General features: G+C 38.2%; 1 pseudogene; it reads right to left on the bottom strand.

The window, feature by feature from the left end:
* Positions 1-309: 309 nt before the first annotated feature.
* LOC102700097 lies at positions 310-22529 on the bottom strand (annotated as a pseudogene).
* Positions 22530-23373: the final 844 nt, after the last annotated feature.

The raw sequence follows: 23373 nt of genomic DNA, 5'->3' as shown, positions 1-23373 counted from the left end.
TGTCCAAATCATCTTGCATTTGGATGGGGCCCAAGTCCTCCAGATGCGTTTGATTGCCGATGGCGTTTCATTCGGGGCGAATTGCATCAGTTATGCTGATTTGGCTGAATACACACCGCTGCTAGCTACATTCCAGGATATGGTATCCGGAGTACCTGGCGTGAGGGTAATAACACTGTCATTTAAAGCTAACCAGATCGTCATGAACTCTTGGATGAGATCTAGAGACATGTTGTGTCTGATGTTTTGTATCCAGCGTTCATCTATCAGGGCGTCGCTCACCGTTCTCTTCTTCCTCCTCGAGTGGCGTTAGAGATTTGGTGCAGTGAGTTTTAGTGGTTGCTCTCCCAGCCATGTTGAGGTCCAAAGCAGCGCCGTCCGCCCATCACCTATGCGAACTTTTGTGGCTCTTGCAAACAGTGCATTCTCTGATTCGTCACACGGAGATACAAATGCTATGCATGGCTTGTCTGGCTCAATCCACTTGCACCAAAGCCACCATAGTCTAAGTGCTCCAGCAAAGTACTCTAGTTTTAGGATACCTAGCCCTCCAAGTTTCTTGAGAGAGCATACTTTTGCCCAATTGACCTTGCATTTACCCCCACTAATTTCCTTGTCTATGTCCTTGAGGAGGGACTTTAGTGACCTCAATGCAGTTAGGGCATAGGTCGGGATGGCGCTAAGCACCGAAGAAACCAGGACTTGTCGACCTCCCTGTGTGAGCATGTTGATTTTCCATCCAGCTAACCTAGATTTGATCCTATCCAGTACCGGTTGCAAGTGTACTTTCTTGATTCTCTCTGTGGATAGTGGCAAACCTAGGCATGTGATGGGGAAGTTTGTGGTCAGGCCATCGAAGTTCTGGAGCATATCACTCAGATCAATGTTCTGGCAGTTGATGGGTGTAATAGAGCTTTTTGTCAAGTTGACCTTAAGCCCTGTGGAGTCTCTGAAACTGTCTAAAATCCTAATGAGGTTAAGGACGTCTTCCCTGCGTGGGTGTAGGAAGATTGCTGCATCATCGGCATATAAGGATAGGCGAGAAGTGTTGTGGTTCAGCCCTATTGGAGTTAAAGCCCCTTGCTGTGTTGCCTCCTCTAAAATCTGATGCAGTGGGTCTGCCAGGATGAACAAGTAAGGGGAGAGGGGGTCTCCTTGCCGAAGGCCTTTTTTGTGTGGTATACACGTTTAATAGAACCTAGGAGGATGAAGTCGTTAGTACCATGGTGATCCATTCTCTCCATCTAGGCATAAAGCCCCTCTTCTGCAGCATCTCTAGCAAGTAATCCCATGATACGGAGTCGAAAGCCTTGTCTATATCAAGCTTGAAGAGTATCATGGGTTTGCGTTGTGAGTGCAGGCGCTTTACCATGCTACGCACATAGAGGAAGTTCCTATATGCATCTACCTTTTAAGAAAGCACTCTGCGCCTGGAAGATTAGTCCACTAAGGTGAGGCGCCAGTCTTGTCGCTAAAACCTTTGAAATGAGCTTTGCTACTAATTGTATTAGACTAATGGGCCTATAATCTGTGATCTCCAGCGCGGCTTCCTTTTTGGGGAGGAGTATGATGTGTGACCTGTGCTTATGCTTAATCACCCTTTTTAATGGCTTATGCTTAAGTTTATAAGTCAAAATTCGAATTTTCCAGCTTGAGTCGTACGGCGTACCGCATGATCCACATACGCACAGTAATTTTCTATTAGTAATGGGGGTGCATAGTTAACTAAAGCTTCATTAATTAAGTGCTAATTGTTGTTACTAGATAGTGCAAATAATTTAATTCGTATATAATGATTATATAGTATATATGAAAAAAATATAATACTATCCACCACTTGGTGCCCACATGATCACTACCGAAAGTTGAAGTAGTGGCATCATAAAGATGAACGATAATACACTTAGGGCACATGCAAAGACGATTATTAACTTACTCTCTCAATTGCCATGTGAGCAAATGTGATGACATGGAGGAAAAAAAGTAATTTTTATGCATTTATTTAAGAAAATTTTGTTGCATGGGATAGATAAAAATGAAAGAAGAGTAATAAAAATATGTTTTGTTGTATTAATAAACAAACCTAACTCAACCTTTATACATACACTTATAAAATAAACTATTGTTGCTGATGTGGATAATAGAAGAATCAAATCCTAGGCTCTAGCTTTAAGCATGCCCTTAGTACCGCATAAAGAAAGATGTTTTGATAGTTGGTACATTGATTTTTCACATGCAATGCTCTAAACGCCCACTTGGGAACATACTTCGGAAGATTAAAAAACTAAAATGCTCTTCACTTTTTCAAACTTTTATATAATATGGATTATCAAGGCTTGCTTCCTATGACTATAAGTTTGAGACAAACTTGAAACAAGCCAATCCAAGCCACGAACTTATACTAAGATATTAATGCAAATATTTACATGAGGACGCACAAAATATAGAAAACATAGAAATATGAAGCGTAAATATAAATAAACTGTCATTCTCTCCGGTGTTTTTATTTGGTGTTATTAACTTTTGTAACTATGTTTGATTGTTTGTCTTATTCAAAATTATAAGTTATTCTTATTTAGTAATAAATTAAATTATAACAAAAATAACAAAAATTCTTATATTTTTTGGAAAAAATGAATGATCGAATGTAAGTCAATGATGTTGAATAAAAAACGAAGGGAGTACAACTTATATCGTTGTCGTTCGTTTCAAAAGATGGGTGGGAGGGTGGGTGAAGTGAGCTTTCTAACTGAAGATAAGACTTGCTGACTACAACTGGATATACCTATTAAGTTCAAAGATGTACATGGGTGGGTGCATACGAATTGACTTTTGTAACTCGAGACTTGCTGGCTATATATAACTACATGTACCGATTAGGATCAGAGATGTAGATATTTACTATTTCCGACCAAAAGGCCTTATTTTGACTAATGTTTAATGTTTAGATTCATGGTATATAATAATAAATTACTTTTGGCACGGAAATAGTATGACCCTAAACGATACGAGATTTCTTTTCAAAAAGAGTTAATCTTTAATCATGTGCTCTCATGTTTCGGTTGGCTACAGTTGATATATATATATATATATATATATATATATATATATATTGAAAATATTATACGTCTGACTGAACCATACGACTTATGCATACATATGGTCTTTATTTGCTGGGCCCACATACTGGGCCCACATGGTAGGAGTGCTGACTTAAGGATCGGTTACTGTGGCACAGTTGTACATGAGTCGGACGACTCAGTCTACGTACGTATAGCAAGGTTGTATATATATAGCGGTAAGAATGAATTCTTCCACGAGCATTAATACAGATTTGGTAAAAGCGTACATATATATATATATATGTGTTAAATTAAATTAAACTCGTCTTTTATACATCAGTCAATCTTGTTATATTTTTAGCATATTTTGTATGGACGATTTACAACAACACTGCTTCAATTAGGCGGCGGTTGATCAATTAAGCGATTGGTCAGAGAAAGCAGGCAGACCAACCATTGGGTACTCCAGGTTCAAACCATGATGGATTGACCCGTGATGCAGCAGCCAGCGATCGAGATCATATCGATATATCGATCGATGGAGACATGCATCGATCACCATCACGATTCACGCTTACTCCATATATATACGAGTAGTAGTGAAGTAGCTAGAGATCACACTTAGTTATGGAAAGTGCACACCATGTCCATTGGCATTGCCTTTGGTCGCCCTGGTCTTCGTCTTCCTCGTGGCGGCATCAAGCTGCTGCTGCTGCTGCTGCTTGCGGTGGTGATGCATTGCTGCTGCAAGGTCGCCGCGGAAGGGGGAGGAGGAGGAGAAGCAGGGAGGAGGATGCTCCGCGGGGGCACGTTGCCGCCGCCGTCGCCGATTCCCCACACCGGCTCCAGCCCGACTCCTTTCCCCTGCTGTTGAAACTTGAAAAAAAAAGAGTGGAAATTGGAAAACCCTGTGCTTTCGTTTGCTTGGTGATCTTGCGTTAGTTACATGCGTGCTGCTTCCTTTTTTTTTTTTATTTCTCCTGTGGTTGAGCAGCTCGTGCCACTTTGTGTTTTCGTTTTCAGTTCAGTTTGAGCAGCACCAAATCCCCTCTTCGATCTTGCGACTCTGTTCAAAGCGTTCGATCTTCCCATGTGTTGTTTCAGAAATTGGTGTGTGTTCTTGTGTGTTTGGGCATGGAAAGCTGCAGGCATCTGCCGCAGCGGAGACCGTTGTTTGCTCAATTGAGATGACGAGGTGGCGAGCGTTGTGAACTTGTGTGATCAGCTCCCACAACCATGTTGGGAATAGTCCCACTCTCTTCCGGTTAGGGCAGCGTCTCCCGGGTTTAGGCTAACAAAGCAGTATTTCTAGTTGAGATCTAAAAATTATTTTTAGCCTGTGTTCTTTCTTTATATTTTTCTCAACATTTTCCGTAACTTTTACGCCTACATTTTTCGAACTGGTAATAATATATTTTTTTTCAAAAAAATACTTCTATATAAAAATTATGAATTTCACTTTTGTAAAGTATATTTATTTAGCTTTGTATTAGTTAATTCTAAAGTTTATATCATTAAAGAGATATAAAAAACAGAAAAATCTTCCTATTATCTGCTTAAAGGAATGCAGTCTCACTACTGTCAAATGTCAATAGATGACGTTTTCTAAAACTTTAGTGTGATTATTATGTACATCTTTCAAAAATTTAGGAAAACATGTATTACGTGTACACGTTGACTTAAATATGTCACCGAAGAACCCACTTACAGGGAGTAGTACCGGATATTGTTATTTTGATTCACTGATATTTCGGTGTAACAAGTAGTTAGTACTAGCTAATCTTTTACGAATAGTTCGCAATAATGCAGTAATGATCTCAAAATCAGTATGGTAATTTAAGGAACCAATCGTATGTTTTTGGGCGTGCGAAGAGGTAATTAAATACCAGTCGTTTGCCACGTGATGGTGGAGTCGTGGCTACGTTAACCCCAACCAGCAGTATTGATATCCGTTCTGCCCATAATTATTTCGTGTGATTATGGTTGTGCTACCAATAAATTTAGTAATATCGGTTAGGGTGCGTTTGGTGGAGGGTCGATGAAATATGGTCATTCATAATTTTTAGGATATGGTGATACAGTTTTATATTTGATTAGATGGATGGGGACAATATAATTTTTTTTTGGTTGGATGGATGAGATAGACATATTGAATTACTAATAAATAATAATATAAATTAATCATCATAGATTATCGTAATTAGTATAAATTATCAATAAAATATATCTATCATCATTTAAACTTGTTAATTACTAATTAATGACAAAACAAGCTAATTATCACTAAATAATCACTAATGATCACGGTTAGAGGGTGGATAAGCTCATGGCTGGATACACCCATCCAGCATCTTCGTAGAATATTCTTTATCTGGGACACGATACTCAATTTCGCCCACGAACCAAACGCATCAAAAACCTAGACGGTCATATCCCACCAATCAAACACACCCTTATTCTTCACAAGTGTATTCATGGGTGCTGGTATTGTGATTGCTGTCGAAAAAAAATGAGGGAAATGTGAAAACATGCAACCAAAATGTAGAGTTATTTGTGGCAGTATTAGAAGCATATCAACTTAATTTCCGATGCTTCCACCAACCCGAACTTGTGTTCCGCAACATATCATGTCAAGAATCCACATCCACCGTCCAAACACCTAACATCAGATCAAGGACATACAGATCAACAATCCCGCAAACCTATAGATCAAGATCAACCCCACATTTATTCTTTCTATAAAGTTAAGGCCCAAAACTAAACTATGGTTTAAGACACGTCACCTATAAATCTCAGCCTTTGGATCTAATCCGGACGCTCAGTAACCACTAAGTGTAGCTAATACTAATTCTCTCTTCTCTCATGAAGCCACATCACTTCAATTGTTTTTAACCTTAGAATGATACATCAAGAGTGTAAATTGCCCTCTTTTCATATCACCTCCATTGTTTTTAACCTTTGGATGACTCATAAGAATGTAAATTGCATCTCTTACTTCAAAAGGCACACCATATAACCCAATCATTCATAACCTATGGATAATTGATAAAGGAAAAAAATATAAACACATGAAAAAAATCATATAATAGGTAAGAAAAAAATTGTAGAACTCATATCTACTATATTATCACATAGTTCTCCCGTAGCAACGCGCGGGGTATCCATCTAGTTAATCCCATAATAAAAACTTATAACAACACAAAAAAAATTAAAAAAAAAAAGATCAACCCGAGCGAGAGATCAGAGCGGCAAACGTTATCGCCGAGCCAGAGCGCACGGGCTCGCCCAAAGTTGGATAGCTTGATATGATGCGAAGGTCGATCGGTATCGAGGAGGATATTGTTGCTCTTGAGGTTCTTGTGCATGCAAGACATGTTCGTGCAGCGGTCAAGCCGTATATATAGGAAGTTGATCAGCTGAGCCCCTGCAGTCGACGACATTGAACACCACCTGCACGGGTTGCTTAAATCCACTCGAGGATGTTGATGTAGCCTGTGTTGCCGTAGAGCGAGCCCGTTGTTGGTGTCGCCGGCTACCCGCTGGATCACCGCCGCACGCCGGCCACCTTGTGGATGGATCTGAGAGGGGCGGGCGAAGATCTCATGGGAAGAGGAGGGCATGCATCGGGTGGCGATTTTTTTTTACAAATAACATTATTTTAATGAAAAATCTCAAGATTAGAGACCATATATGGAAAGTCGTAATTTTAGAGGCCTGTCGAACTGCCGTGGTTTAGTAGGCCCCTATCGAACGGCGAGTGTGTTCGACAGGGCCTGTCGAACTAGTGGTATTCGATAGGCACTCTACAGACGCTTGTCGAGCACCATCATCGTCTGACTAGGGCGGTAGGGGGGAGGCTTTCAACCTTCAGCAGTTTGATACGGTGGACTGTTAACCTTCAGCAGTTTGACAAGGCCCAATCGAACACCCACTATTCGACAGGGTGTTAAAATTGCGATTTTCCCCAGATGGTCTTTAATCTTGCTATTTTTTATTAAAATAATGTTATTTCTCAAAAAAAATTCTAGGGTGGCTGCACTGACACCTATTTGGAGTGAGTAGGACCTGTGGGGCAGACGCGCCGATAAAGAGAGAAGGAGGAAGGGGTGCCAACGGGGAGAGAGAGGAGCTTGAGGGGTTGATTTAGAGGACTTGACATGAATGAGGTTTGGAGTGAGAATGGGAGAGGATAAGCCTAGCTCAGCTCCGCAGGAGGTGTGTCGATCCGTTCATTCGTACGTGTTAGTTTTTTTAAAAAACCGGTTCTTATATATCGGTTATTTTTTAAAATGATACTAATACCATTAGTGTTTCTTTTAAAAGAATCGACACCTCCTGTATATTATGGGTGTTAGTTTTTTTAAAAAACCGGTTCTTATATATCAGTTATTTTTTAAAATGATACTAATACCATTAGTGTTTCTTTTAAAAGAATCGACACCTCCTGTATATTATGGGTGTTAGTTTTTAATTGTAGACCCACCTGGAGTGGGTCATGAGAGAGGAAAACAGTCCAAATGTGCCGTCATCTATTACGAGTTTTATAGTATTGATAAAACTTACAAAAGGGAATGAATGTACATAACTATGTACTGCCATCTACTGTATTATAAAATATAAGTATTTTTTAGTTTGTTTAACTAGGATTATGATTGAAAATAAAAGACTATATTACTCTTTAATAAATGAGAAATAGATAAGGGTGAGAGGATATGTGTGAATAAAATAGAAATAATTTTAAATGTGAAGTGATTGATGAGATAAGTCATACAATAGTGATAGAAATTCTTATATGGAGGAGATTCAAATGATATAAATAGTTATATTTTAGGACGAGTGAAGTATATATATATGTCACTACCGTGCTGTCTTTGCCATGCATTTTGGAAAGATGTGATGGAAGGTGGGTTGGTGCACATGCCAAATGGAGACTTGCTGACTTAATTAACTATCATGAATAACACAAAAATAGATTCAAAGGAGTAGGCATCGTTCTTTTTTAATCTATACATATCGTCTTCTTGTGCTCCCAACTGCCCACGGTTTTGGTATTTCAACAGCGGGAGAAGTAGAAAGATATGGATTGCGGTAAGCCACGTCTCCTGTACAGACCGGGTTCTTTTAACTAAAAAAATACTCCCTCTATACTTAAATATTTGACGCCGTTGATTTTTTTATACACATTTAACTATTCGTCTTATTTAAAAAATTTATATAATTATTAATTATTTTTATATCATTTCATTTATTGTTAAATATACTTTTATGCATATATATATATATAGCTTTACATGTTTTTTTATGTGCTAAAAAGTCAACGGTATCAAACATTTAGGGATGGAGAGAGTATTAACTTTGTATACTGCTTCCGGAGAAAATTTTACAAAATTAAATGTGCATCTCATAAACTGCCATAGTATGTATATATGGATCCCATTATGAATTGATTTCTTTGTACTGGTGGCCATGCCGGACAGAAGCGCTGACCATTGACTCCCCACTCGGATTCGGACCGGCTACCCAGCTGCTAGCGCTGACCGTTGACCGTGATTCGTTTCCACACGTCGCAGCGATCGATCGAGACAGAAGCAATGTGACGCATATAAATAGGAGAAGCTAAGCTATTACCATTAAAGCGATCGAGAGGGAGAAACACACCACCAGCAAGCAAGTAGACGAAGTAGCTAGCTTAGCTGTCCAATATCGACGGTATGATCACCTTTGGCTGCCCTGGTCTTCGTCTTCCTGCCGCCGGCGTCAGGCTGCTGCTGCTAGCCCTGCTGCTTCTCGCGGCGCTGCACTGCGGTGGCGCGGCCATTGCCGGGCAGGGAGGAGAGGCGGAGGCGGCTGGGAGTGGAAGGAGGATACTCCGCATGGGATCGTCGACGCCGGGGTCGCCGATGCCCAACTCGGGCCCTCAGACTGTCAATCCTATCTGCTGCGGCGGCCATCGCTGATCGATGTGATACCCTACCTCTCCGGCCCTCCCGTCCGTGCTCGTCGTCTGCGCAGTTCACGACTCCCAGCCGCCGCCGCCGTGGCGGTCGGTCAGGAGGAATAATAAATAAATAAGACTTAATTTGGGCTGTGTTGTATGCTCGAAATAATATGTGAAGCGTTGACCACGATCTTATATTACTATCAAGTATATATAAACTTGTATTTTAATTAGTTCGCTCCCTTTCCAGTTGCCTGCTAAGTAATTCCTATCCTCTGGATAAAAACATGCATGTGAGGTGCTTCCTAACACACTAGCAGCACAGGACACAAAATAGTAAATAACGTACTCCCTCCGAGAACCAATCAACTTTTTAATTTTTAGATACAATATTTGACTCTTCGTCTTATTCAGAAAAATTTTATAATTAATAATTTTATTTTTGTTAGATAATAAAACATTAATAGTATTTTATGTGTGACCGATTATTTTTAAAATTTTTGAAATTTTTTTCAATAAGACGGATGGTCAAACAATTGACACAGAAACCAAAATATTGGTTTTTAGGACGGAGGGAGTATGATTTATATGTACCAGTTCAGCTAAAACCGGCACATGTAAGGTATTTTCCATTCATACCGAGCCCTATGAAAGGCTAAGTGTAAGGATCAATGCATATGCCATCCTTATCTTTGCGCTTTATTGATTCTTAAATGCTAAAATTTAAATGTTTTATCTTAAAATTTGGACTTTATTTTTGGGCCTTGACTTTTAGATCTCTAAGAAATCTCTAAGAATATGTGTACAAAAATTTATTCATAAATTATTATTCGTTTGTAAATATGTCGTTTGGTTTTTTTCATAAGATAGATGAACAATCACCCCCCAACACCGATGTCGGTTCATTGCAAAATGTAAGATCCTTTACATGATTACTATCTTGTGTGGAACAATTGGCATGCCAAATAAGTTGTGATTAATGTGTATGTGTAATTAATGCAAGTCAGGTTGTGATATATGTGTACACAAATGGTTGGTTTATGTATTTGTATGTAAGAGCAAGTTCAATACTATAGCCAACTACTAGCTCCAATTCATCTATAGCCAACCTAATAGGCAATTCATACCATAGTTAGGTACAAAACATCAATACATGATCTCACATGTCATACACATATTTTATCTTGAAGTCTATATGCAGCTAGCTATAAATTAGTAGCCAATCTCTCTTCTCTCTCCTCTCTTATATCTTTAAAATATTCTTATAACTGGCTTATAACCTGCTATTGTACCTGCTCTAAGTGGTTTGATGTTAACTTTATTTAATGCAAGTATCTAGACTATGCTCGGGATAAAGCCGACGCATAGTACGGTTGGATGTACTAGGAATTAAGCACAAAGGTTTCCGTAAAAGAAAATTGAGTATTTTAGAAAAAAATTATAAAGGTTTAGTAATAAGGTGAAAATATTTTTCTCCGAGATTTAGTAATAAAATTATTTATTATAAATGTTTAAAAAATAAAAAAAATTCCATCTCAAAGTATAGCTTTGTAGGAAATTTTAGAAAAAAAATAAAGATTGAGACTGAACGTCTAAAATACATGTAATTAATATGTAAGGGTTTGAAGGGATATGAAACGGTCTCATGAAGTAATAGGAGCCTCTAGGGATAATGTGGGTAAAAGTTACCTTTTACATGTTCAAAGTAGCTATATTTAAAAATAAAATTAGCTATATTTTAAGAATGGGAATATATTAAAAGGAGTAATACCTTCATCCAAATATATTATTTCTATCTGTATCACACATCCCAATACAAATAAAACAATTCAAACTTTTTTAGATAAGGGAATACCATTTCGGCCTTCACTTAAAAAAGTTAGAACTAATACAGAGCATAATTAAGAAACTACAACCTTAATTCGCAATGGGACAAGATAAATCTCAAGAAAACCAACATAGAGATAGAGATAACAGCACTAATATGTTATTTTTAAATCTCCATAATGTGCATGACCATTGTCTATAAATTCCGAGATATGCTATAAAAGAAGTCCTTATTCTCCTCATGCCTTTGCAACATGCTACATTGATGAAACCAATGCAGTGTAAAGTAAGAGAGTATAAGATTTAATTGGGAAATTGTGAAATACGGTACCATTTCTACTTAGCTATTGAGCCCAATAAAATACAGATTGTCCTACTAAAATTTGACCTTAATTTGATTCTAGCATCCACTCACATGAGCCAATTTCCGAACAATACAGAGAGTACTATTAGGTGAAACCAAACCAAAAGCCAGGTAGACCGGTCTGCACAAAAACTTGAATGCCCTCCACCTTATCAAATACTTGCAGAGTACTAAACATTATATAAAGCATTTAAAACAAAAGTCAAATTTACTGCAACTTTCTGTATGGTACGTACTATGCTTAATCAGATGCAGCAGCTTGATATTGATACATGGAATCAGTTGCGGATCCAACAGTGGGTCTAGCAGGGCTCCGTCCCCTGCATGTTGGATCCCCCATGAAAAATAGGGAAGAGAAGAGGAGGAGGAGGAGGAGGGCTGCAGAAACAAAAAGATAACCAACCCCTAGCCTTCAGATTCTGAATCCACCACTCTTGGGAATCTACATGCCTAGCTATGGCAGTCGTTGACTGGCTGATGAGGATCCCGGGTAGAATTCTAATATTTAGTTGTTTTAATCTATATTAATTATATTATTAATTGAAAATAAGAATATTATATGTGTTATGACATGTATAAGACCCCCGGTAATTTTTATTCTGGGTTGGCGACTATGTACAACGCTCGTCTTCACCTCGTCTCGGAGACAACATTTTTGCAAAAAAACACGCCCTCGGCTTAGCTCGGAGACGTTCGCCTCATCCTCTCGCGAGGCGACGCCTCGACAAGTGTGGTTCCGTTGTATAGCTTCAACTTTGCGAGTCGACTCCTCGCTCGATCCCGCGCGGGCAGTCACTGATGTGGGCGCACGCGAGATTTCTTTGCGCGCCAAATCCACCTCCATTTTTCTCGTGTCCTTGCTTTCCCTTCTCTTTCCCAGCCTTGCTCTGCGTCTCTGATTTGGGTGCGCCCCTGAATGCCCTGATCACCACGTCTGCCGCAGCCGAGAAGAAGGTCTCGACACTGTCGGCGTTGGCTACAGCCCCAGCACATACCTTCGGTTGCGGTGGCTTCTCGGCGGCGACGGCTCGCTCCTTTGGTCATGGAGGCGGCTCGACAACGATGGGGCCCACTCCCTCGGTCGTGGTGGCTGAACGGTAGCTGCCGCACCCCGTCCATTCACCGGTGGTTCCGGCAAGGGCGCGACGACGACACCATCCTCCATCGATGGATCTAGTGGAGGTGGCTTCCCCAGCTCTTCGCCGTCCATGGACAGGTTTCCTTTTACCCCTTCACCATCTCTAGGTTGGTGGGATGCAGCCGGCGGTGATTGCTCTTCTCCTCGTTTTGGGCGTTCAGCAGCTTTTGATGCATCATGGTAATCCCTCTTCTCTTCGATCTGTCAATATAACCTTGAGATTATTTCAATTTTCAATCCTAGTTAAGATGCAGTAGAAGAATGCAGTAGTTTTCAATTCTCCTGGTTTTGGGCATTCATCGGCTTCTCAATCCTAGTTAAGATGGAGTAGAAGAATGCATGTTTACTTTTACCAGAACATCAATTAGGTCTTGTAGAAAAAATATTGAAGAATAGCTTGGCTTTCTATTTGTTTACCCAATTTTTGAAGAGAATACTTTCAAAAGTATTAGCCTTATTAGTTTTATTACTGTAGTTAATCTGTATTCCAGGTTATGAAAATTAAACAAAAGGTATTGCAATTATATATAATATAATTATTACATTGATGGTTCTAAAATATATTGTAATCATGCTGCTCTTATTTATGCTTGATATACTTTCTATCAAATAGAAACACAATGGTGCACAAAAGTTCTTTTATACTTGATCTTAACTACATACAAAGCATTAAACAATTTACAGACAATAAAATAGACCGTGGGTTATATGAGCTATCTTTTTATCTATCTATCTGATAAATTCAAGACGCTTAGAGATAAGTCTCGTGGCCGTGGGTTGTACATGCGGGTGGCGTGCGCAAATGCTGACCATTGACTCAATATTGCTGACCAGTGACGCGCGGTTAATAGAGACAACCGATCGATCGAGACAGTCGATTCATCGCGCATATAAATACGCTTCTTACCTATTGGAAGCTACACTTAAATTAAGCTCCAGATCGAGTGCGCACGCACCATGGTCGCCATCGGTCTTCGTCTTCCTCGTGGCGGCATCAAGCTGCTGCTGCTGCTGACCGCGCTGCTTCTCGCGGCGATGCATCGCGGCGGCTGCGCCGTGACCGCCGTCGCCGCGCAAGGAGAAGGGAGGAGGGTGCTCCGCGGGGATCGACGTATGGCGACGCTGAGTCCGCCGATCCCGCACCCGCCGCCGCAGACCCTGGATACTCCTCCCAGTCCCATCTGCTGCCGTAATGGCGGTCGTCGTTGATGATCTGTACCGCCACTACTGCTCGTCGTCGTCGTCGTCGCTGTCGGCTCACTGGTCGCCCAGATTTCCATTTTGTTCCCACATATATATGCTGTTGAGATCGAGCGGGTTTTAAATCTTCGACTATAGCTGCCGCTGCCTCTGGCTATAGCTGTTTAAAGAAGTTGGTTCGAGCTATTTGCTCTCATGTATAGTTTAGTAGCTATTAGCCGCTATAGCCTATTTATCCCGCTATTAGCTGTTTGAGCAGATCAATCGCTAAACGCCTTGGCACGCTATTTAGAACACTGGTTTGTATGCTCGAAATCATTAATCATGTATGAAAGGTAGAGCCACATCTTATATTATATAGCAAGGAGAAATTTCTCTTTTGTTAATTCATCCCGATTCTTCTCTTGCTTGCTAATGAAGATAGGATTGTTTTCGGTCTTGTGCTGTGCAAGACCTTGCCACAGTTTTTCGTAAGAATAATTTTATAAAACATAATAAGTTTCATAGGATTATATAAGCATTTTTTAAATCCATAGTAAAAGTTTTAAATTCTTTTAACATATCTTGCCTGAAATATTATGAATTTTGGTGTAGAAATTTTAAGTGCCTCGGCGATGTGCCAAAGAAACTGTTTTTTCATGTGCACGTGTATTGCAAAATCATACTTTTAGTTTAATTAAAACTAGTATGGTGGCCACACGTTTGTGTGGCTAGATTTAATATTGCATAACATTGTGGATAATGTGCAGGGTTGTGCTTTTAATATTACAGAAATACATCATCGTTGGAAATAGGAACATGTGATTTTTACAATATTTTTATTCCTAATAGATTATGGTCCTGTTTGGGAGACCTTCTCGTAGCTGCAGCTTTTTTCAAAAGCTGTTTCTGACAGAAGCTGCCCCAAACGGTCCACAACTTCTGAGAATATGTAGTTACAGATTCTAAGAATCCAGAAGCTGGAGAACCTATATGGTGCTTCTCAGAATCTAAAACTCCCTCAAATATACCCTATTTTCCAGTGGAAATCGGTTCGATTCTTATGATGTTCGAGTGTTCGAACAAGATTCTGGTAGAATCCTTCCCAATGAACAAAAATCCCCATGAAACACAATTTCTAAGGTGAAATAAATACAATACTATGACATACCTATGTTTTCCAAAACGTCTCAGTTGTCGATGAGCCTGCTCCAAACAGGAAAATGGCAAAACCACGTAGAATGAACCCTTACTGCCAGATGACAGAATAGCTATTTCTTGATGAATTGGTCTCACAACGATGAAGCTCTTTAATAGAGAACAAAACAGTTTTATGAAATTTGCAACTTGGTGGAACTAAAGTTGAAGTCATAGAAATTTAATCCAATATGAAAGATATAGTGACCAAAATTAAACAATCAAAACGTTTTTTAAATGTGATGAAAGCATAACTCGTTTTGCTAGACTGTCCGGATCACTAGTTGCTCGACAAGACACTGGGACCATCCATATCGTATTTACCAACAGTTCTAAGTTATAATCAAACACTGATGGCACATCTGACCCTCTTTCAGCAAGATAAATGTCAAAATAGGATATCAATCAAAATCTCAGCAAAATTAATTTCGAAGCAGGATATCAATCAAAATCGTCTCACCCTAGTTATTCGAACGCAGAATGTTGTTCTTATGTTATCGTTCTCCATGCTTCCTAGAGCTGATACACGATTACATATATATACCATTCCCTTTTCGCTGCAATCTCCCATTCTAATATTTCTGAACACTGAAACAAGCTATCGACTGTATTTTCAGAATATTGATGGCTCCTCGTGATCCATGGGCTGTAGTAGATTTTGCAGGTAGCCTGCAGGGAATCCCAAAACTGAGATGAGGAACAATTCCAAAGTACACTGCATGCAGGACTACATATCGGTAAAATTACTCGGCAGCAGCCTGCTCAGCCACCAAATAAGAAAAGTGAGAGAACAAGGTAATTTGGATGGATAAACTGATTATAAGTTATAACTGAAATTAATACCATGGATTGCAGTATATGGCTTCCATTTGATTCCTCTAGATATTTCTGGTCCTCGATATCCATACTATGCATCTTAAAATAGACAAGAATTTTCATTATACCACCTTTTAATCTTAAAAATTGGATGCTTGGGAAGAAGCTTGATCTCATTCTCGATGGCAGACTCTGCAACCTCCACCAAAAAGACACTTCTTTCATCTGTATAGCAAATCTCAACACTGATACGACCGAGAGATGACAGGTGTTGCACACCAAAGTCAAAATCACCATATACCTGAACTGATTCGTATGCGTGGAATCTGAATATGAGGACCTGAACCTTCGGCACAGCTCCTGCTTCAAACTTTATTCCTGGTCCATTACTATTGTGCAAGTGCAACTCCGTTAAACATTGAAATCCACTGGACCTGACTGTGAATCCTTCTTCAGGAATTATGTTTAAGAATAGACGGAGGACACGAAGGGAAGGCAAGCCTGCAAGCATATGCAGGTCTTCCTTTGCCATCACCTTGACATCAATGTCTAAGTAGGAGAGCTCATAGAGAGAGGAATTGATCCACTTAGGAAACCTAGAGAAGTAACAGAAACCATTCATCACAAATTTTTGGAGGAGATGTGGGGGAGGGCACCACGAATCCACCAAGAAATCCAGCTCACCTGCATTGTACTTAATATGCAGACACCGAAGGTTATGCTCTCCCAGTTTACAGAGGGATGACACCAAAGCTTCCTGGTAGGTTTCCAGGCAATGGGTGAGAAACTGGGTCTGCCAGATAATTTTGAGCACTCTCAAGTTGCTGAAATTTCCCAAATCTTGTACAAAGTTTTTAGAGCTTTTACAGATATGAACCCAGGACAGTTCCTGCAGAGCTTCCATGTTGGCAAAACCATCTGGAAGTCCAATTGGGTCTGCTTCCAGACGCATCAATTGTTTGAGGTGAATAATGCTTCCTGGTAGCTCTTGTACACCAGTATGTCTTATATCAAGAGTCTGCAGAAACTCAAGCTTTCTGATTTGGACGGGAAGTCTCTTGATATGTGTATTTTTGAGGCTCAGATACCTCAACTGACATAAATTTGCAATGTCCTCAATATTATCATTAATCATATAACGACAATCATATAGATCTAATATTCGTAGAACAAGCCGGTCCAAAAGTGGGGGCATCCATTTAACGGGTCCAAAGAGAGTAAGAGACCAGAGATGAGGAAAGCTCCTAGTACCCTGTAGCAATGTGCCTTCATCAAATTCAGTGTGCCATAAGAAACTGTCCATGTTGTCATTAGTAATGCTAATTTCCACATTTTCTGGAATTATTTTCTTTTTCTTACGTATGGAAAGCCTGCGGATCTTATCACTTGAAGATGTTGAGAGGTCTTCACCATCCAATATAGTAACGAAATTTTCTCCAGTTGACTTGGTGATAATGAAATCAAGAATTATATCATGGACTCGACAAGAGGTTGGCATTCCACCATACTCCATGTGCACTGGCTGGATCATGCTCCTGTTTATGAGCTCATTAAAATAACTCTCCCCCAGTTCCTTCAAGCTATAGCCATGTTTTCCTACAATGAAGCCTTCGGCTATCCATCTCCATATTAAACAATCTCTGCTGATTTCACTATCTTCTGGAAAAATACTGAGGTACAAGAAGCAGGTCTTTATGCTATGAGGTAGATCAAAATAACTGAGAGATAGTATCTTGTCTATCACTTCTAGCTCAACGTCCTTCTCATGCATTGAACCTATTGAATTTCGCACTCTTGTCCATTCTTCCTTTGTTTTTGGTTTATCAGCTAACAAACTAGCTATAGTAATTATAGCCAATGGCAAGCCATCACACTTCTGTAATATTTCATCCATAATCCATTCCAGTTGAACAGGGAATTTATCCTTAGAACAAAAGTTCTTATCAGGAACAAACTTTTGGAGTCTCTTTTATTAAGATGTTTCATTTGATAGACAAAATCTTCATCTGAAGAGCAACAACATTTAGCCACAGTATTGATGCGTGTGGTCACAATTATTATACTACCACAAGCATTCTTAGGAAATGCACATTGGATAGTTTCCCATGCAGACTTACTCCAAATATCATCAATTACAATAAGGTACCTATTTTGCAAGTGAGAATTTACAGGTATTAACCTAGTTCAAACTTATTGTAGGACTACTCAGAAAAAACAAAAAATAAAATAACAGTATTTCTATTATTCATGAACATTATATAGACTACAAGTGACCTTTTTCTAAATCTCTGTTGTTTACCATATGTGTTTGCATATTTGCGTTCCTTACCACAATAGTGTACCAGTACAGAACAGTAAAAACAGTAGAGTTCAACAAGTCTATCCAAACGTCCTACAAAGTTAGTAAGAACTTAAAGGTGAGTAAGATTACCTTTTATTTACAAGGCATTCCCTCAATCTATTGATGAGTTGTCGGTCATCATATAAATCTGGCAATTGCCTGATGCCCTCAACTTCTAATAGCATTCCCAAAAGGAGACGATTCATGTCAGGCTTTCGTGATACAGACACAAAACTGGTACAATCAAATTGACCTTTTGTTTGCTGGTACACTTGATTAACGAGAGTAGTTTTACCCAAACCTCCAGGTCCAACAATAGAGACAACCTGGAATTCCTTCGATGGTTAATATTGCAACATACAAATATACACCGGCATATCACCCTTCACCAAATAATTCACTCCATTAACATGAAACGACAACTTTATTTTGATTGCTGCGTCACAACTATACCTAATACCCATTATTACGAATAAAACTATTATGTATGTACTAAGATGCACGTATAATTTTTCTCTAAACATATTTTCCATATATCTATCGTTGTATATTTGTATTTCAACATTATGTACTCTAGTGTCTAGTGTAAATTAATAATGACTCGACACAAAATATTTTTGACCATCTTCCTATGAAATATTACTTGCAATTAATAATGACTCAACACAAAATATTTTTGACTATCTTCCTATGAAATATTACTTGCAATAGGCTATTTTTAAATATTGTTTCCCGAAATACTCGTTTATGTTTTTAATTATGCCGGAAATATATTTTTTCATTAATTTCTTTGACAAAATTACACTATATATCAACATTATACAACATATATTTTTTCATTAAATTTTCTCAAATTTTTTTAAATTCTCCTCAAATTTAAACTCGGTTACCGCGGCTTACCGAAGCCGTGCCAACGCGAACCCTGCTGGTAGCTGCAAGACAATTAACCTTCACAAATATAATATACTAGTCCCTCCATATTTTTTTATGATATCATTAACTTTTAAGTCTATATTTGACCATTCGTCTTATTAAAAAAATTATTAATTATTTTATTATAATATATTTTATTATTATAGGAACTTTAAGTATGCCTTATAATATTGCATATTTGATATAAATTTTGAATAAGACGAACGATCAAACATATATTCAAAAGTCAATGGTGTCATTGTATAAAAGAATATGAAGGGAGTATTTGAAATATCGAAAGTTAGAGATGGACCTGTCAATCTGTCATCCTCTAAACAATTTCACCAGATTTCAAACTGGATGGACAAAAATTACACCACACATAATTTGATTGAATTCACATGAACTGTAACGTGCTTGTAGATTTAGTTTTTGAGTTTGTTTAATTACTAGAGACTCAGGTACCCCAAAATTTGAATGGTGCTTGTTCAAAATATTTTCCTATGCAAAACGCCAAAAGTGCCACAATCGATAACAGGAGTGTGACTGTTAGTTCAAAGGGCTGAGATATTTGAGCACAAGGTTAGCCAGCCTTTAGTTGGCAAAAAATTTTGGGAGACATGTCACATCTACGCCTATGGTCACACATTTGAAGTATTAAACGTAGTTTAATTATAAACAAAATTCAGATTCCGCTTGTTCACTGTGAGACGAATTTTTTGAGTCTAATTAATCCGTCATTAGCAAATATTGGTTACTGTAGCATTTATGGCTAATCATGTGCTAATTAGGCTCAAAAGATTCGTCTCACGATTTCCTCCATAACTATGTAATTAGTTTTAATGTTTCATGTATAGTTAATGCTTTATTTAGGTGTCCAAAGATTAGATGTGATGTTTTTGAGAAAAGATTTTGAAACTAAACAGGGCATTAGTCTACTACTTTTGACATTTTGGAGGGATTTTCTAGTTCTTTGTGACTTGGGAGGAGAAAAGATGCTAAAAGATGATAGGCACAGCTGAGAGATAAGTCAGTGATTGAGACTACCAGGAGCACTGGAGGTATATTCCGGTAGATATCCAATCAAGTAGTCCATTTATTTTTTTATTTGATCTAGTTAACTTTCACATGTGTTTGATCATTCATTCAAAAATTTTAGATGTTATTAATAATTTTATTATGATTTAATTTATTATTAGAGACATTTTAAGTATTACCTATAATTTTGTATATTTGTACAAAAGTATTAAATAAGACAAATGATCAAACATATATATTCAAAAATTTACAAGGTTAAATAAAAAATGACGTGAGTATATATGGAGCCATCGACTCCCCAGATTCAGCCTCCCAAGGGCATTGATGCCTATTGCTTATTATTCTCTCAACACCATACGAATATTGCATTTGCATCCCACAACATGTGTTATTGTTCATTTCTTCGTTCATCCTTCAACTATATCATCCATATGGTGGCAACACATATAGCCGTGCCAATGATGTGGGGTGTGTACATGCATCATCAGTAGGTGCACTCGAATAGTTTCTTCTCAAAAAACTAAAATATGTTATAGGCATATGTGTGCACAAGAAATAAAGGAAAATGCTAAGTCTAATTAACATCAATGTCTTTTAGTGCAAGTTCCAAATGGGTTAGATCATTTAACAATAGATATACACTGGATTTAAGATTGGCATTCATCAAGTATAAATGTTTTTTTCTAGTTTATGGTATTTGATTGCAGTAGCTTTTGTAAGATCATAGTCATGATTAATGTTTTGTGATGAATAATTGGCTTGCAAATTGATTTATTAATATAAATTGATTTGGAAATATTTGTGGTGTTGGTGTGAGTGTGTGTGACTAATGTTGGTCAGGTTGTGATATATGTGCCCAAAAAATAGTTGGTTTGTCTCGATGTGTGCAGCTGACTTGAGACTACTGTGATCAATGGTGAGAATCTGGACTAGGTTCATGGAGGAACCGAGGTCTAAACGGTCAGTATGCCATGTGATATGATTGGACTAGAGTCAGGTATCTTGAAGATCAACATCTGTCAATGTTGGGATCAAGACAAAACTGAAGAAGAAGCTAAGGTCCAGACGATCAAAGATACTGATGACGATGTTGAATACGATGTGGCACATGGTGGAGGAACACCGCAGTGTGGGGATGGATTTATAAAGTGCTTCATAAGTTGTGTGTGCAAGTATTGGAGAAATTGTGAAGAAATATGGATGAAAAGTGTGGAAAGAAAAATATGGAAAGTTGACAAATTTTGAAGGAGCTAATTTAATTTGGTAAATTAAATTTGGTTTTGAAAATTAAGTGGATGAGTCCTACTAGGACAAGAAGTCCTACTCCTACTAGGATTAGGAGTCCTACTCCTAGCTGGTGATGGAGTTTTTGGTACAAATAGATGAGGGGTTGAGACATTAGAGGTATAACTTTTGTATAACTTGTGAAAGAGAAAAAATTAAGGTTTCTGAGAAGTGCTTTGTATACATTTTGTAAATACAACTTTATGCGATAAAGTTGATTTACTTCTAGCACATATTTGAATTGTGTTATTGGTGGCGAGGCGACGACGACGACTTCATCAGGTTAGAGGGTTCTTTTATTTTCGCTAAAAAAGATTTTGTTTATTGGTTTTTCCTACCATTCAACTCCCTCCAGTAGGCTTGGTTATTGTGTTTTGATTCTACAAGTGGTATCAGAGCCTTGTTTGCTTCTCTTTTGATTTTAATTGATGTTGAATTGCTATGGTGGATAAATACTCGATCAAGCCACATGTTTTTTATGGAGTCAATTTTGACTATTGGTGTATAGAGATGCAATCTTATATCATGGCCTAGAGTTTTGATATTTGGAAAAAAGCTGCAAAACCTTATGTTTTTCTAGAAGAGATTACCGCCGCAAATAAAATTTCCTTTGAAAACAATTATAAAGCTTGTAATTTTATTCCACATCAGGTTACTGCCGCAAATAAAATTGCCTCTGATTTTGAGTGAATCTCACATCTTGAAACTGTGCATGAGATGTGGAAAGCCCGTGTAATTTTCACCAAGGGTCTTCTAACATCAAGAAACTGTATAAAGATATTTTTAAAAAGGAGTATATGAAATTTCAGATGAAGCTCGGAGAAACTTTAGATGATTATTATGCTCGTTTTAACGAAATTTTGAGTGACCTTAGATTTGTTGTTGAATCTTATGATGCAAATCATTTTCAATCTGAGGTTGCTCGACATCTTTTGAATGGTGTTGATATGTCAATATGGGAAATGAAAGTTACTTCTATTCAAGAATATGTTAATGTGAGTACTCTTACTTTGGAATCTCTTTACACTAAACTCAAGACACGTGAGATGAGTATTCTTTCACATAAACTTGATTCTAAATCCACGGCTTTAATGTCTTCTTTGAGTTCTTCTATTAATACTTCTTCTTTTTGTTGTTTTTAATGTCGTGTCCGATGACCAACTCGAACAAATCTCTGAGGAGGACTTGGCTTTGCTTACTAATAGATTTTCTTGAGCTTTAAGTATTAGAAACAAGAAACGAGTAGGTCCAGTCCAGTGCTTTGAGTGTAGAGAGCCAAAGCATATTCGTTACACAAATGTTACACACTAATTGTACAAATCAAGGCCATACTAGACAATTTCACAAATGTTATAGACTAACATTTCTGTCAAGCCATAGCAGCATAGGGTCAGGATTTCATCACGCAGTGCACTTACCGGAGATCCATACATTGGAGTAGATATGGTTTGATTGCCTTCTGAAATGGCAAAAGGAATCACTTTCGAAGAGCACGTAATATAGTTGGCAATGCTTGTTACATATTCTCTTCCGGACCTTGCTGGGATCAAGTCAATGCCACATACTGGACAATTGCATAAATCTTACACACTAATGCATCGTGCTCGATGGAGTATGTCTTCTTCGTAGGCATGGTTCTCGCCTCCTTCACTGTGCCATGCTTTACCAACGAAGGATCAGGGTTTTCATCCCGTAGTCTAATTACTGGAGATCCATATATTAGAGTATATATGTATCATCAGTGAAGGGTCAGGGTTTTCACCACGCAGGTGACATTAATTAGCCTACAATAACTGCCTTTCAAAGAAAATTAGTCTTTACTTCGAATCTCTTGTTATTATTTCAGTTAAGTTGATAGTACATAAGTACTAACTTACATGAACAACAAATTTACATGGCCATATATACTAGTATATACACAAAATAAAAAATTAATTAATCCAGTAAACTTGTATTTCTGGTTGTGTATTATCGCATGCGGCATACGGCATGAGCTGCCTAGAATGATACTAGAGCCGCATGCGAAAAAAAATCTTTGCAGGCAGCTCATTCTATATATACACGCCTACGAAAACTATCTTTGTGTTAACACCAAAATTTGGTAAATTTTCGTATTGGATTCGGATAGGGAAAGGTGCAACCGCTAATAGAATTTTATCTAGAATAGTTCGAATTCAATAGGGAATCGTGAAGACCAAGGCTTGACGGCGTAATTTTATCTAGTAGTTAGAGTTAGTTAGGATTTTATCTCTAAGAGATTAGAGTCCGATCGGGACT

The sequence above is a fragment of the Oryza brachyantha genome, chromosome 11, assembly GCF_000231095.2.
Source record: "Oryza brachyantha chromosome 11, ObraRS2, whole genome shotgun sequence".
Classification (NCBI taxonomy): Eukaryota; Viridiplantae; Streptophyta; class Magnoliopsida; order Poales; family Poaceae; genus Oryza; species Oryza brachyantha.
This window is presented reverse-complemented; position numbering and strand designations above follow the sequence as displayed.